At 37.4% G+C, this 17,285-nt stretch overlaps 1 protein-coding gene across 4 annotated transcripts in view; it reads left to right on the forward strand.

Moving 5' to 3' along the window:
* DOCK4 (dedicator of cytokinesis 4) overlaps positions 1 to 17,285 on the forward strand; it is a 537,022-nt gene that overhangs the window by 197,119 nt on the left and 322,618 nt on the right. Inside the window, exon 1 of one of the 4 annotated variants that reach the window (XM_072653020.1) lies at positions 1,141 to 2,240. The exons of the other annotated variants lie outside the window; for them this stretch is intronic. The gene's annotated coding sequence lies outside the window, so the exon portion shown is untranslated. Of the gene's footprint in view, positions 1 to 1,140; positions 2,241 to 17,285 lie in introns of those variants that run through there. 4 annotated transcript variants of the gene reach the window in all.

Here is a 17,285-nt window from a genome sequence, read left to right on the forward strand (position 1 = left end):
CCATAATATCATATGGTTATAATAATTTGTCTTCCCATGCAAGTATAATTTCATCCAACTTCTCAGTGCAGTTATTTTGCCCCTAGTTTATTTTGATACTTTAAAATAAGTCAATAAATTTGGGGAACAGATGGGGCTCAGAAAGCTGAATGTGGCTTATTAAACTCAATGAAGTCTTTTTGTCCCATGCCACTTTACTTGAAAATGATGATAATAACTGAAATAAAAATCTTTGTAAAGTGTTTTATAGAGGTAATCTTTGAGCCTTAGTGACACACCGGGAAGGGTACTGGCTTTGTTGTTAGAACTTGGATTCAAATCCTTCCTTTGACAATACTGTTATCACCTTAGAGAAATCACAACCCCCTTGACACCCTCAGTTTTCTCATCTTTAAATGGAGAAGTTGTCATTGATTGGTGACTTCTGAAGTCTGTCCTAGCTCTAAACCTATGCCCCTAAGATCCCATGAACCATATGAGCTATTGTTCTTCTTGCGTTATGGATGAAGAGCCTGAGCCTCATTGAGGTTAAGAAACTTGCCCCTGGTGTCATGGCTAATGTGTCAAGGTTGGATTTGAATGCAGATCTTTGCTGACTCCTAGTTCTTAAGTAGACATCCAGCATCCACTTAAAGGCCTCCCTTTATGGGAAACTTGACTACCTTCCAACACAGCCCTTTTTCTCTTATTGCATGTACATTCGGACAAAGTTGATTTTTTTCCTGTTGCTTGTTTATTATTTGTTTTATTCTTTGTTGCATGGATAGCCCTGTGGTTAGGGGAGGCACAAGGAATATATTTGGAAATGAAGATGATACAATGATCAAAAAATATCAATAAGCTTGAAAAAAACTTCTTTTCCTAGTGCTCTTCCTTCTATCCTTTTGGGGTTAAGGAAAACAGGCTAATCTCTCTTCCACATGAGAGCCTTTTCACAGACATTTGAAGACTTTCATTTTGTCCTGTCCTGAGTCTCCTTACCTCTAAGATTAATGTCCATATTATTATATTAGTAATATATTGTAATAATTTCATGTATAATTTATTGTACTTTATAATTAAGATATTATAGAATTATAAAGTGATATGTGATGTATAAATATAAAGTTATGTGTATATAATGTGTATAATTAGATAATATATAATAACTATACCCAAAATGTAATATCATTATATATGATATATTATTATAAAGCATGATTTGGAGTCCCCTCGCCATTCCTTTTGACTTCTTCTGGACATTCTCTGGTGTAACAAAGCCCTACATGAAATGGATCTTGATAGCATTTCTACTACTAATTAAACATGGGATCTTGAGCAAATCATTTAATATCTCTTGAGGGTCCACGTTTCATCAGTTATAAAGCGATAAGGTTAGACTAGATTATTTCAAAGGTGGCTCAGTGGATAGAGCACTGGGCTCAGAAACTTACTAGCTCTCCTGGCACCAGTCACTTAGCCTCCATTTTCCTCTCTTTCCTCATCTGTAAAATGAGGATAATAAAAGCACTTAGCTCTTCAGGTTGTTGTGAGGGTGGAATGAGCTCATATTTGTAAAATGCTTCTTAGCTTAGTGCCGATGTTTCCTTCTAATTCTAACAGTTTCTGAAATTGTTTCCGAAGGTTGTTGGACCTGAAAGAGAACCAAACTTATGTCAGTGTGATTATAGTCTACTAATTCCTCATTCTTCGCTCTTGATATCCCTCAGTGGGCACCAAATCTTTAAGGACTGGGTTGGGTTCAAATGACTCTTGTCACTGAAGGCAAAGTTGTTTTGCAGCCAATTTTCTCTGCCAACAAACCTTATTAGGCAATCATGTTTTCAGCCCAGGCTTCAGAGAATATGTGATCACTGAAGCCAAATACAATTCTACAAGGAGTGTTAATGCTTTTACTCCCTTTCCAAGAACAAATGTAAATTCCAAAATTTGTTTTTCACAAACTCAGCAGGACCAAACTGCTGACTTAATGAGGAACATTAAGGGTTGAAATGAAGGGGGGAGCTAAAAAAAAAACAAAACACCTTTTTCTTTTTTTTTTTAAACTAACATACCTGCCACCAGCTAAAGATTTGTGTGGAACAGAATTTTTACACCTTTGGGAACTTAGAGGATTGGTGGTGCATTTTGAAGAGTTTCATATGCATGGCTTCTATTTGGACCCCCATTTATGAGAACAGTTGAAGCTGAAAGTCAGTATGAGCTAATATTCCATGCAAGTTGAAAAGGACCTGAGCACAGTAAGTAGTGGGGATAAAAGTAGACTAACCTTGGCAGGTTACAGGCAGAACCTTGTAACTACTACGTGGAATGTCAGGCTCTATTTATCTGCCAGGTCTATCTGAAAATGTCTATTTTCTGCTAACAGGCTGGAATCTCAGTGATGGATATTTAGTTGTGTGCATGTTTTTATATGAGTTGAAATACATGTAATAATAATAATGATAATAGATAGCATTTATATAGTGCCTGCTAAGTGCCAGGCACTTTGCTTAGTACATTGCAAATATCTCACTTAATCCTCTTGACCACCTTGAGAAGGAGGTGCTATTATTAATTCCATTTTACGGATGAGGAAACTGAGGAAATTGAAGGTAAGTGACTTGACCCAGTTCTCATAGCTAGGAAGTGTTTGAGGCTCAGATGTGAATTCAGATTGTTCTAACTACGGGCTGGGTGCACTATCCACTGAACCACCTAGGTGCTCCCATTGTGTAGGTCATGTATTTTTCTTTATGGCTCATGATTCTGTTGTCGAATCTGCTTTGAGTCTAGTCATTGAAATGCATCCAGTGGGCAAAATCACAGAATCTGAGAGCTGGAGGGTATGAAGTGACCATCTAATTCAACCCACACATGAAAAGATTCCCCTCCCCCTACAACTCCCATGGTATAACATACTCAACAGGTGATCATCAAGATCTCTGTTTCTTTTAAATTGCTATTTCTTCATTGCCATACACTTATGATGAAAGAATCCACAGTCAAAGGCATAACACAAAGATCCCTGAACTGGTAATCAGTGCACCCTTGTTTGAAACTGAGCCTTGCTCCAAACATTTGTGACTTTGGAAAATCCCTTCACATCTGGAGCTCCCTTCCCCCATCTAGACAGTTAAATGGTATAAGCAGGATGTGTTAGATTTTGGAGTGAGAAAGACCTGTGTTCAAATCCTATCTCAGATAATTACTAGCTGAGTGACCCTGGGCAAGTTATTTTAACCTTTCTCAACCTGTTTTCTAATCTGTAAAAATATGGAGAATAATAGTACCTATCTCACAGGATTGTTGTGAGGATTAAATAACTTGTAAAGCATGTTGCAAACTCCTCATCCAAAAGGGCTTATATAAATGCTATCTCTTATTATATGTAAAATAAGGGACAAGAGGGAAGTTAGACTACAGGATCAAAGATCCTCTCCATCTATAACATTTTGTGTTTCTTAATCCATATTTTTCTTAGTCTATTCTGCTGCGGTCACTGATAGAACAGTTATAATTAATAATATTTATAGTCTTATAAGTGTCCAGAAGACTTGAATAATTTGTGTGGCTTGAGACTGCTAAAGCTATCCAATTAGGAACGAAAGTTAAAATATGGGAATATATTATTTAGTGTTTATATGCAGTCGCAGTGAAGGGCAGTGCTGTGGATAGAATTTAAAGATGTTAATACATATGTGAGGTGAGGTAGGGGAGAATGGAAGAGAGTTAATCTTCTGGTTTCTCACTCTTCTCTCCCTGAATAAGTAATGATCATGGAGATGATAGGGATACCACATATAGTTATTCTCTATGCAATTCCCAGGGTTATCATGATACAGTAGTGGACATATTAAATTACTAAACTGGAGCAAATTTTCTTGATCACAGCAGAAGAGGAGACTTTATTCTTGTGGAATTCTTCAGGGAATTATTGTGGTCACCAAGGCTGCTTCTGTGAATGTGTGAGTGTAGATGAAAGATCTTTTCTAGCATTGAAACACATCCTTAGTGCTAATGAGAACTTTTCTCAGTTCTTGGAGCTATAGCCTGGAAAACTTCTTGGGGATGCAGTATGAAGATAAAAATAGGATAGATTTATAACTGTTCTGACACATTGTTTCCAAGCATTGACAGTCCCCAGATGGAAGTTTTTATGATTTTTTTTTTGGTGTGGTCTTTTTAATTCATACATTTGTATTTGGAATGAATTTGGAATTTCTTTACACACAGAGACACACACACACACACGTGCATGGATTATGTGTGTGTATATAGGTATATGTATTTAAATAGCAAATTCAGTTCTTTACAATAGATCCGTTATATATAGCTGGCCAAGGCAGAGTGCTGAATTTTTGGAAATTTCTTTTGCCATAGATAAGCATTCTCTATAAAGGAGAGCGAGATGATAGCCAAAAACCTGTTAATTGAACACTTTCTTCTCATTTTAGAGGCAAAGGAAAATAAACATTTTCATCCTGAATTAAAAAAAAAAAACACAACTCAGTGCTATTTAAGCCCTCAGTAAAATGGAAAGGGCTGCCCAAAACAGCATTAACATTTGAATTTATGGCAGAGAGCTTAAAATGCACAATAATTTTCATTCTCTGATTATAAAATGCAGAAATATTCATATCTTTTAATATGGATTGAAACTATTGGCTTTTAAATTACACTTCAATTGAATTGTACAAAGAATATGAACCCTTGTATCCTCTGATTGGCAATGAGAATTGTCCTTTAAATCCTCACATCTATGGAAGAGTATATCTTTCTGATTTTGGTGCACTTTAGATTATTTATAGTAATTAAACAATTACTTTTTCTTTTTAGTATTTTTCTCTCTTTTGCATTCTAACCTTTCTGTAGGCACGTGCAAATTTGTGATTCAGATCGAAAACTGGGGATATATTTCTTGGCCCTAATTTAGTATCTTGTGTAACAAGTATATTCTTTTTCTTTAATTACATTTGGCGCTCTGACTAGAGCTGTTGTCTGTTTTTATGGATATTTTGGAATATTGGAGTACTTAACTAATTTGTTTGGCAAATTTCACAGCAGAAGAGAAGAAAGGACAACCCATTTGAAAAGATTTCTCACTAGTCAAGTTGAAGAGTTTTAACTTTAATTAGGGTGAAAATGGATTCAAGGGTCATGTTTCTTTCAAAGAGAGCTACTGAGTTACACACAAAGCAACCTGGATTTCAGGTATAATAGACAACATCTAAAATTAATAGCTGACATCTTTATTGGTAAGAAGAAAGCCATACTGCCTTATCTTATAAAACTGGAAGATGAATGGGACATGGGTGTGATCATGGAGAAGGGATTTATTTTCCTTTAAAACCCTGCAAAGAGATTTAGCTCATTTGTAGTTGATAGATGCTGAGAGGTGGTTGGTGACTTTCATCTCTGTCCCATTTCTCTGATTTGAAATTAGAATTTTCATGAGTCTCTCTCTGTTTTTGCCAAAATTTAAAAAATTCTATTTCTTCTGTTAGCTTTCAGTTTTTTCCACTGGTATTAACAAAGGGAGGCCATGCCTTGAAGAATTAGCAAGAGAGAAATTTGGAAAAAACAGAATGCACTCCCAGTGCATTGTTCAACTGAAATATTTGGTTAGAAACATCTCATGAGCTCATAAACTTAAAGCTTCCACTGCTCCCTAAAACCCTGTCTAACTTAAACATTTTGTGACTCTGAGAACTTTCAGTCTTTACCGTTTTAGATCTACAGCTAGAAAGTAATTTGTTGATCATTTAGTTGTATGCCGTCCATTTACAAATGAGGAAACTGAGGTCTAGAGAAATTAAGTGACTTGCCCAGGATGACAGTCAGTGGTGGATCCAGGATTCGCCCTTAGAGCTAAATAGGGTGCTCTTTTCTTATCTGTACCAGCCTACCTCCCAGGACTTCTGGGCACTGAGAAGTATTCCCTGAGCCACCATGCTTTTGTCAGATGACTCTTTATTGTTGTGTCTCTGAAAGGGGTGTTAGGATTTTTCCCTGCAAATATTATATCGCATTTAGAGGAAGATGAGCAAAGGTGGAGGGGAGGGGAGAGTTACTGTCATCGGGAATGGTCCCAGAGCTGTATTTTGAACCAAGATTGGAGAACCGCAGCTTCCAGGATAAAGGGGGATCTTAGGGAACAGTTAGTTATAAGGATCCTTGGGCCCAAGAATAGTGAAGGTGAATCTAGCCCCCAATTTTCCTACCCTTTGTGTCTTTAATACCGGCCACACCAAATCTTACCTCCTTCCCCTGTAACCCCTTCCCGATTGTCTAGGTTCCTTAATACCTGGGTGTGATGGTCTGTAAAGCAATTTGGTAAACATTGCATCAGTGCATCAGTCCCCATACTCTTGCTTGATGACCAGCCCACTGTCATTTCTGGTTATAAAACTCTCCGTTTCTTACCTTCGTGCTACTATATTGACTATCCTTGATTGGTGACATGTTGGAGCCTTCTCAATCCCACTTTAGGTCATTTTGTTGCTTTTTCATTGACCTTTGGTGTCCGTGGTATGCTGTTTACTCACAGCCATATTGCAAGTGTCAATGTGTAAACAAAAAAGTATTGAGCAAGACTGTATTAGTTATGAAATGCCAGAAGTATAAAATTTAAATATATTAGCAGAAATACCCATTCTGTGCGTTTACACATAGCCACTAATTGCTGCAGTGAAAGCAGAAGAAAGTAGTTGAGACAACTAATGATTATAATTGACAGTAGGACCATGACTAATATTTTCATTGGTCTCATGTGAGAGTGACATGGTGAGATAGAAACATTAGTGCTTGTAAATAGAAATAGAATTTTAGACCTTAGAATGAACTGCAGGAGACCTTAGAATCATCTAGGAAACTAAAAGCCTAGATATACATCACCCATAGTGAATTGCAGAGCTAAAACCTGAAATCAGGTCCTCTAAATTTATTTTTACTGCATATGTTATTTAGCTGAAGTAAAACATAGGCTGGTGAGGTTTTTGTGGCAGTTTATTTAATAAATCGAGTAGGTTACCTCAATCTCTGTGGTATGTTTTTGTTTCTTTGTTCTAATGCCTTACATGAAGCTGCAGAGAAATATTTTTAATTTCTCCTCCCTCTAGCCCACCCCATCTGGTCTGCCCCATTTTGCAAAGGAAATGGATTCAGTTTCTTGACCGCAGTTAAAATAGCTCAGCAAATATTCTGCTGATGTTGAAGTATGGTATCCCAGGTGAGATAACAATGTTGAAAAAATACTGTGAAAAGAGCTTTTTCATTTCTCCAAGTGTAACGTGACCATACTGTGGTGGTTACAGGTGTACACTGAAAGCATGACTAAAGAAAGAGAACTTTGAGTTTAGTGTAAAGGAGATTAATGGCTAAACTCAAAATCTTACCTCTTGTTTAATAGTATACATTTGGAGAATCGTTCACAATGGAGAATACATTTGATGGATGCCAGAGAAGAATAATTTTAACAGGCAGAGCTAGAACTTGGCATTTTTGCATGTGGGGCAAAGTCTATTAGTTGGGCATGAGCAAGTGGAACGAAAGGGATCCTTAGTGAGTTCCAGGGTCCAGCAACATCTATTGTAGAGACAGAGACCCTGCTAGGACACTCTGCGATGAGTTGTTGGTGAGGTTGCTGGGAAGAACGTTTGTTAGTTTCTTATTGAAATTAACCTTAGCATAATAACAACACCTAGCATTCGCATAGCGCATTAGCGTTTGTGAAGCACTTTATATAAGTTAACTCATTTGAACATCTCAGTGACCCTGTGAGGTTCATGTCATCTTTACCCTCATTTTATAGATGAATAAACTGAGACAATGAGGCTAAGAAATTTATCAGGATCATAGAACTAATAAGCATCTGAGGCAGTATTTGCACTTAAGTTATCAGGAATAGTTAATTGTTTCTCCACGCTTGCCATCTTAGAAGTTTGTTTATTGGGAGAAGAGGAGGTTGTGGTAAGCTTTAGAGTCAGTGCTCTTGGTGGTGTCTTCAAACAAGTCTCTGCCATCAATTTGACCATTGCTAGGCATATACCATAAGGAAATGAAAGACAGAAAAGTGTCATGTACAACAAAATAATCACAGTCATTCCTTTTGTGATTAGAAACAACTCAAAATGAAGTAGATATCCATTAGTTGGGGAATGATTAAAATAATTGGGTACATTAATATAAGGCAATATACCATAAGAAATTATCATAATGAAGAATTCAGAGAAGCCCAGGGAGGGTAGAGTGAATTAAGCAGAACCAGAAAAGCACTGTAAGCACATGACTACAATAACATAAAGAATGGGAGAAGTGAAAAAAAACAGAATGGTATGTAATTATAATAACCAAGATTGGCCCTCTAATTGGGAAAGTGCACATTTTCTCCTTCTTGGGAAAAAGAAAGTCTCATGCAGCTCTTAGTGAACCTAGGACTGAGCTGGAGCCAGATGTCCTCACATCTCACAGATTCTGATTATTAGTGTTGGAAATTCCATCTTGTCTAATCCTTTCATTTTAAAGAGGAGGAAACAAAATCCTGGAGTTAATGCCAGAACAGGAACATAGGTAATTGTTGACATTTGAACTCACTTTGGGCCATGGAAGTGTTATCCTTTGTAAAACAATAACCCCTGGCCTTAGAATTCAGGGGAGGAGAGCAGGGATGGAATCTGTCAGTGCTCACAGTAACACTCTGGTCCTGCCAACAGTTTAAAGTAATGGTATATTGGGAGATTACCATCTCCATTTTAATTTAGCAAATATTTTTGGAAGATTTAACAAGTACTTAGGAGCTACCTGTACACGTACTATATTTAATATATAATAAGTATGTATAGTAGGAGCTTCAGCTTAAGATCTCAGGAGAAAGACAAGACATACAAATAAAAGATTTAGGGCACCATGTGAGGTAATAAGGGACAAAGTTGAATATAATCATGTACCAGAATACATGATGCAGGTGGTAACTTATGATTGGTCAAGAGGGGTTGAGGCAAATGATTCAGTCTCTTATAATCAAAATTCAGAGCCCTGTGAAATAATTGAATAAATGAATGAAGCCTTTAAGTTAAACATTGTGCAGAAATACTATGTTAAGTACTCGTACAAAAATAAACACTGGGGCCGCCACACACACACACACACACACACACACACACACACACACACACACACACACACACACACACACACACACACACACACACACACCCTTCCCCTTTTTCCCCCTACCCCCAAATCTCTTTAGCAACTGGTGGTGTGTACTCGTAGAACGCTTGGACCTAGAGTCAGAAAAATGCAAGTTCAAATCTGGCCTCATACACTTCCTAGCTATGTTACCCTGGGCTGCTTCAGTTTCCTCTGCTGTAAAATGGGGATAATTAAAGGTCCTACCTCCCAGGATTGTTTCAAAGATCAAATGAAATGATAGTAGTAAAGAGTTTAACACAGTACCTGGTACATAGTAGGTACAAAATAAATATTTATTTCCTACTTCCCTCCCTTCAGTATATGGGAAAGAGGTGGCAAGGGAGGGACATTTTGATCCTGAAAATTTCAGCGATGGTGAGTGGGGTTTTAGGGTCCTGAAATGATGGGTCTGGAGAGACATTCATTAATCAAGATTGTGGGACCCCAGGTCAGAAGTTCTGGTAATTAAATGGTAAAAATCTCTAGGACATTGTCTCTAGCATGGGCAGTAAGGTGGTTGTGAAAAGTAGATGGCCAAAGAATACTGAATAAACTGATAAAACTAGTAATATCATGACCATTTTACAGATAAAAAGAGACTTAAAGTCATATACCTAGTAAGTTCTGGATGTGGGGCTAAAATCCAAATCTTTTGGCTCCAGTACCAGGGTTCTGTCCATTACATCATAATCAGTAACATTTATTGTTTGAGGTGCTTTACTAAATGTGGGAGGATACAGAGAAAAGCAAAAGATATACCTACCCTCAATGGACTTAGAGGCTAACGGAGAAGACAATGGTAGTGACCACCAAAGATTGAGGAGGTGTGAGTTTCAGGGTTGATGTTCTCTTGCAGGATATTGAGTTTCTTGAGAGCACTAATGAAGTCTAGAGAAGTTCATAGCTTCGCTATCTTTGATTTGTCAGTGCATGCACAAAGATGAGAGAAACAATTTTTTAAAAATAATGATTGATAAGCTGTTTTGTGGTTTCATAGAACTGTGTTTTGCTACATATTTTTTAAAAGCAAATTGTCAATTTTTAATATGTAGCTGAATAAGAACTTGTATCAGGAAATAAAGTTAGGGAGTCATGACTAATGCCATGAATTGTAAGGAAGAATGGGAGGTTCTTGGGTTTGACAGGGTAGTTTTGACCACATATTTAAGAAACAGGGACTGGAATGCTCGCCTACCTTATCTTGACCTACAGGCTCTTTTGTCTACCATCAAGGATGAGTTCAGATCCCAGCTTCTGCAGGAGCCCTTTCCTGGTACTCAGTGCGGCTAGTACCTTCCCTCTGAGATGAGCTTTTATCAACTTTGTATTTATCTTGTATGCCAGTTTTGTTGTTATTGAGTCATTTCAATCATGTCCAACTTCATTAACCCATTTGAAATTTTCTTGATAGAGATACTGGAGTAGTTTGCTATTTCCTTCTCCAGGTCATTTTACAGATGAGGAAACTGAGGCAAATAGGGTTCAGTGACTTTTCCAGAGTGACACAACTAATGAGTGTCTTGAGGCCATATTTGAAGTCAGGAAGATCAGTCTTCATGACTCCAGGGCAGCACTCTTTCTTTTCTTTTTCTATATAAACTATAGATGTTTATATATTGTCTCCCTCATTAAAATGTAAACCTCTAGAAAGCAGGAGTTTCTTTGAATCCCAAATACTTAACAGTGCCTGGCACACAGTAAACACTTAATAAATGCTTCTAGTTATTGTTGATGTTGGAGATAGCACAGAACTTGGAGTTAGAAAGACCCAGGTTCAAATCCCACCTCATACCATTACGATCTGCATAACGCTGGATAAGTCACTTAACCTTTCTATGATCTCAGTTTCCTCATCTATAATACGAGGGGGATTGCTGCAAGACTGACTGTGCCAGATGCTGATTTTTCCTACTTAGCCGCAGTTGTTTTCCCCCCATCCTCAAATATCTTATTCTTACCTTTGTAGCTTTGGTATGGTCTTTCACCTGAATGCTGATGAACAGGATTAGTAATGTTATCATTACAACCAGTAGTATTTACTTTGTCACTTTGAATATTTAGACCATCAGAGGTAGCATTGTATAGTGGATAGAGTGCTAGACCAGAAAATATAATAACATTTATTATAATAATAGTAATAATAGCTAGCATTTATATAGCATATTAGGCTTCATATGTTGCTTTATCAATACTATCTCATTGTATCTTCACAATAACCCTGGGACATAGGTGCTGTCATTATCTCCATGTTACAGACGAGGAAATGGAAACAGACTGAAGTAAAATGAATTGCCCAGGGTCACACAACTAGTAAGTGTTTGCAAAAGAATTTGAATTCAGATCTTCCTGATTTTAGGTTTAGAACTATATCTAAGGTACCACCTAGTGGCCAGAGTTAAACTTTAGAAGGTTTGGGGTTGGGAGTGGGATGGGAAAAAGCTTGGGTTCTACTCCTATCTCCAACATTGAGAATATTAACTTGGGTACGATGATAGGCATGTCATCCTCTAGGTTGCATGTTGGTAATCGCCATCTGTGGGAGCGCAATTTCTACTTCCCAGTGAAAGCCTACATCTCACAATCCTCTGCTGGGGCTTTACTCCAGTGTCGCCTTTATTATCTCTTGAATGTCCTTGCTTTCATACCCATCCCTAAGGTGCCACCATCGAAGGACCTACAGTTGCCTGAACTGCTGGTTATTGACTCTGTTGTGTAGCCATGGGCAATTACTTCATTTTTCTATGCTACTGATTTCTCATCTGTAAAATGGAAATAATTCCCTTAGCCTCTATTATGAGGCCTAAATGAGAGATATTGTATCTTAAGTGGTAGTGCTATGTAGATGTCAGTTATTGTTATTATTCTTAGCTTGGATCAGGACAGAAAAAAGGCACTGGCCAAACCTGCAAGAAACAGTTACAGATCTACAGAAAGATAAAGCCATAGCATTTCCAGATCAGGCTTCTGCACAAATAAATATATGTAGATCTTGCAAAAATTATAAAGATGCTTCTTCCTGTGCTGTGAGTGATTAGCTGAAATACTATTGTTACTTTTTCTATGGATAAACTAGTAAAGAAAACATGAAATTGGTATATATTCTCACCATTTTCCCAAGATTTTTTATTTTGATCATTACTCAGTTTTTTCCCCCAAAATAGTTTTTGGTGGGGTTAAATCATAATTGGTAGCTAACCTAACCAATGAATGGTATGATGAAATCTTAAAGCTACATTTGAAATTATCCTGTTTGGATGATTGTATGAAATTTTAAGAAATCTTAATGTTGTTCCCTTCACATCTTTATTATAGAATTTTAGGAAAATCTCCTCTGTATTTGATTTTTCACCACCTTTAAAGTGCTTTATGTCAAGTTTGGTGTCGTTATATGAGGAAACAAAAGGACTGATACTGTCCCTTTTTCCCTCCAGTGGGTGTGCTCCATTTTTTCACTTTTTATTTGTCATTTCCAAGACAAAGCAGAGAAATGGGTTCCTTGTAGACATCTCTCATCACTGTGAAAAGGAGCCTTTCATATTACCTGTTGAGATTGAGTCTCCTAATTTCCAGGTCTCCAGATGTTTTTACTCAGTCTCCAAGCATGGTCCAGTTCCTTTGGCAACCTATTAAAGAAAGACTAAACTCTGTTCTCCTCTTGATTGAGAAAATGATGGGGGTATTTGAGATGCAGAGCAATCATTGTGTCTGTTGTCAGAAACTTTTCTCTGGTGGATGTTTGATAGCAATGTAGCTCTCTCTCCTCTATTAGGTTTCTTTTAAACCATTAGTATATTAATAGAAAAATAGTTTATTTCTTGGTTTCTGTAATGAGATTTCCCTTTATAGAGAAATTAAGTGGTGAAGCTCTAATTGTAGATCTTGGTGAACTCCTTTGTTTTTTAAAACAAAATTTCTCAGTCACACAGGGCTGTGTCTAAATGCCTCCAGATATAATGGAGAACATTCTCTTGTGATTGGCTTCATTAAGTCCATCTACCTTATGAGGTAAATACTGGGTAAACCTTAAAACATTGTGCAAATGGGAGGTTTTATTTTTGTTTTTTCTTTTAGACCAGACCTGAAATCTCAGGACTGCAGACTGACTAGCAGCTGCTTTGTAACATATGGTCCTTGAGAGTTGTTTGGGGCAAGGAAAAGTTAAGTGACTTGCCTAGGGTCACCCAGACAGTAGATGTTAGAAGTAGGACTTGAATCTAAGCCCCTTGGACTCTGAGGTGGGTCTTATTATTTCCATGATTTATCTCTTTTACCTAGGAGGTAAAGGAAATTAAGTTAAAAGATGATTCCTATGGTCCTTCTGTCACTTGTGCATGGAAATGTATTGAAGAAATAAGTAGTTGGGATATATGTCAGGACTTATTTTAAAAAGCCCACTGGGCCTACATGTGACTGCCAGTCGGTAGCAATTTTTCCTTGAACCGTCTTTATCTTTGCCCCACTTTAAGACATCTCATTCTCCAGTGCTAATAGCACTGACTTTCCCCTGGAGACAGAGGTATAGTTGATTTGGGGAGAGAATTGCTTTAGTCAGCACACGGTGTGCTTCTTTTGTAGAGTTGGTGACAGAGTTGGAGGGCTGGCAGAAGTTTTATGTGGTGAATGTGGAATGTGGCATTGAGCTCATTTCCAGATCCTTCCCTCCTCCCACCATTTTTAGTAAAATTTAGTGGCTTACATTTCTGGTAGCTTGGGCTGTTAGCACAGCAGGAAAACAATAACATCAGACAGAACAGCTTAGCATATAGTGACCAAAAGGGGATATTTCTGTTTTTCTTTTTCTTAAAGTAAATGCTTTCAGTCAAATTCAAGTTTAGAAGGACACAGCTCAAGTCTCATGTGATTGCAAGGTCTGTAATCAGTGTGCCTATCCTCCGAATATAGAAAAGAAAATATTTTCAAGTAATAGCTGTGAGATGTCAGCAAATGATACACTCTTGAATTGATATCCTTTCCTCTTTTTCAAAAAGCATTTTAGGGCCAGAAGGACCTTGTGAACGCTGCTTAATCCCCTGACTTTGAATGGAACCACACTTAACTGGGGCAGACAGATGTGAATTCAGAGACATTCATTTGACCATGTATATGATTCCAAGTGGAAAATGCCAATTAGAAACCCCTCTAAATGATTCTATTTCCCCTTCTTTTCTTCCTTACCAACATTAGATTAAAGAGTTATGGTATGAGGTCATGCACACAAGGAGAGAGGAAGAGATAATGGGAGGGTGGGGAAAGAGAGTCAGAGGGATAGAGACAGAATTTGATTAAATAATTTAACATTTATTAAGTGCCAGTTGGTGCTAGGTGCTGTACTAGGCAGAGGAGATACAGCATACACAAATAAGTAAATACGAAGTACATACAAAGTAATTTTATGAGAGAGAGAGAGAGTGAAAGTGCTAATAACTGAAAATGTGGTGTCTGAACTGTGCTTTGAAGGAAGCTCAGGGGTTTATGAAGTACAGTGTTAAAAAAAATCATGAAAGTGATCTTGTTACTTAATTCTTCCTGCATTCCTCTTTTTTGACCTAGTTGGTGAATCTTCTATGATTCACCTCATTTCTGAGAAATACATGGAATCGAAATTCTCCAGTATAATCACCTGTTTTTGTACTCAAGTCTTGAAAGAAGGTAAAGATTTTAAAGGGTAGAGGGGAGGAGGGAGGACATCTCAAGTGGGGAGGGGCAGTTGTGTCTTCCCTGCTGAACCAAGAATGATTTTCTCATGTACACAGAGTGAAAAGGACCTGGAATTACTCAAGGACCTTTATTATCTATCAGAAAGCACAGGAACATGGTATATAATATCATATCATGGTACATTGGAAAGAAAAATGTTTGGATTGTCAGATGATGTGCGTTCTAGACTAGGCTCTACCACAAATTGTTTTTGTTTTTGCGATGCAATCACAGTTAAGTGACTTGTGCAGGGTCACCCAACTAGTTAGCGTCAGGTGTCTGAGACCGAATTTGCACTCAGATCCTCCTGACTCCAAGGCCAGTGCTCCTGAATTGCCCCACAAACTAGTTGCTTATCCCTGGTCATGTCGTGTACAGTAAGGATTACAGTTGGGTTTAGTGCTTCAATCATGATATAATAGGATATAGATATTGGTTTTTTACTTGCCTTTCTTTGTGCTGTCTTAGTTATCAAGTTTTTCTGGCATCTTAATGGATCAGAACGTGGTTCTACTAAGAGGGCTAAAAGTACCAATTAATTTCACACTTTGATCATTTCTTCAAATTACACCATAACTGTAATGCTTTACAGATTACAATTTGTTTCATATGTTATTCTCATTTGATGCTCATAACTTTTTTTTCCTGAGAACAAGTGGTAACACATTTTACAGATGAAGAAATTGAGGTTCAGAGAGGTCAGATGACTTGCCTGAGGTTTGTATCTACTAATATGTGTGTTATGTTCTCCCATCTCTATCCCACAGTGGAGCATTGTTTGTTTTAGTTTGTCTTTGTATCCCCAATACCTAGCATGGTGCTCGATACATAGTAGACACTTACTGAAATTGAATCATAATGAAATTAGACTGGTAACAAATGATGGAGCTGGAGGATGAACCCACCCAAGTGCAGTTCTCTTTCTATTGTGCCAACCTCCTTCTGTTGTAGAAGTGTCTCCTGTTAAGAATGCTTGCCTTGTGAAGCTTGAGACGTAGGATAGCCATTGTTTACTGGTTCTTCCTTTCCAAGCCAAGGCTGGTGGTTTTTTCTCCTTCCCCTCATACCTACCCCCTCAGTTTCTTGATAGCTGTCAGAAAGGATACTGTCCGATGCCTCAGTACTCCCTGGTCTCCTTTCTCCCACTCCAGACTATTTGATCCATGCTGTTCTCGCTATTTCCTTTCTAGCTTCTACTACGTACAGTTAAAGCAAGGGTTTTTTTTTTTCACCCTTTATTCCAGCAGAATACACATTTCCTTAAATTGGTTCCTTTTTCCTATCTTTTCCAGTCCTTATCTAGTAGGGTAGGTACGATAGAGGCTAGATCTAGGTTTTTATTAGTAGAGGATATTTCATGGTGAGGAAATTCTACTAATATTACAAAAATCTACCAGTGCAACTTGACACCCTTTCTACAACTTGGTCATTGAGAGGATAGTTGCTTTGCTTTGGGTCACATAACCATTATGTGTCAGAGGTGGGACCTAAAACCAAGTCTTTCTGACTCTTGGGTTGGTTCTCTATCCATTTCACTATGTTATTTCTTAACCTTTGTCCAATAATACAAGTAAAAAAAAGTCTACTTTTCACTTAATTCCTCTTAGAAACTCAGACATCCTAATTTTTACTGAGATATAGTAGCAAATGTTAGGGAGACATGACTATTAAGGAAAAGAAAAGCCATCTACTTTGAAGTTAAATTTGACATAATAAAAAAACCAGTGCCATTAAGCCATGAAATGTGTCCAAAGGTCCATTCAAGAATTTCCACAAAAGTCTCACTTGCCTTCTGATCCTCCTCCCATTAATGCTGTATTTTCTCAGGCATCAATATTAAAAAGAAAACTATTTCCTCCTCAGTGCTGTTTTAAAATTGGTATTGTTTTATAACAGGATAGATACACAAAATGTTGCACAGAACAGCTATATAGAATCTGAGTTACATTAACCAAGGTTGGCATTGAACAGAAGTACTTTATGTATGATAAGTGACAAAACAAATCATTTCTACGAGAGAATGTGCTTTAAATAACAATGTATGATTTAACAAATTAGCTTTCAGTATATAGCTTGAGTAAAAATTGAGGAGTAATGAAAATTAAAACAAGTAAAAATATTGACTTTGCTGTTACAAGGCTCATTAGTAACATTATCACTGCATGTAATAGATTAACATTTGAATGTCTTTAATCTAGATTTGGAAAAGCCATCCAATGATACAGAATACCACCCATCACTGACTCCCTGTCTTGGGTAACTCTTGACCACATCCTCTAATAATTTCACCATGAGGAATTTACACAAAATGCCTGACGCCTCCTTTGATTTTTTTTTCTGACATTGGGAAGATAGCAGTGGAGAAACCTGACTCTCCACATATCTTGCTTTGAGCTCATCATGGTACCAGCACA

Source organism: Notamacropus eugenii, chromosome 3 (assembly GCF_028372415.1).
Source record: "Notamacropus eugenii isolate mMacEug1 chromosome 3, mMacEug1.pri_v2, whole genome shotgun sequence".
Classification (NCBI taxonomy): domain Eukaryota; kingdom Metazoa; phylum Chordata; class Mammalia; order Diprotodontia; family Macropodidae; genus Notamacropus; species Notamacropus eugenii.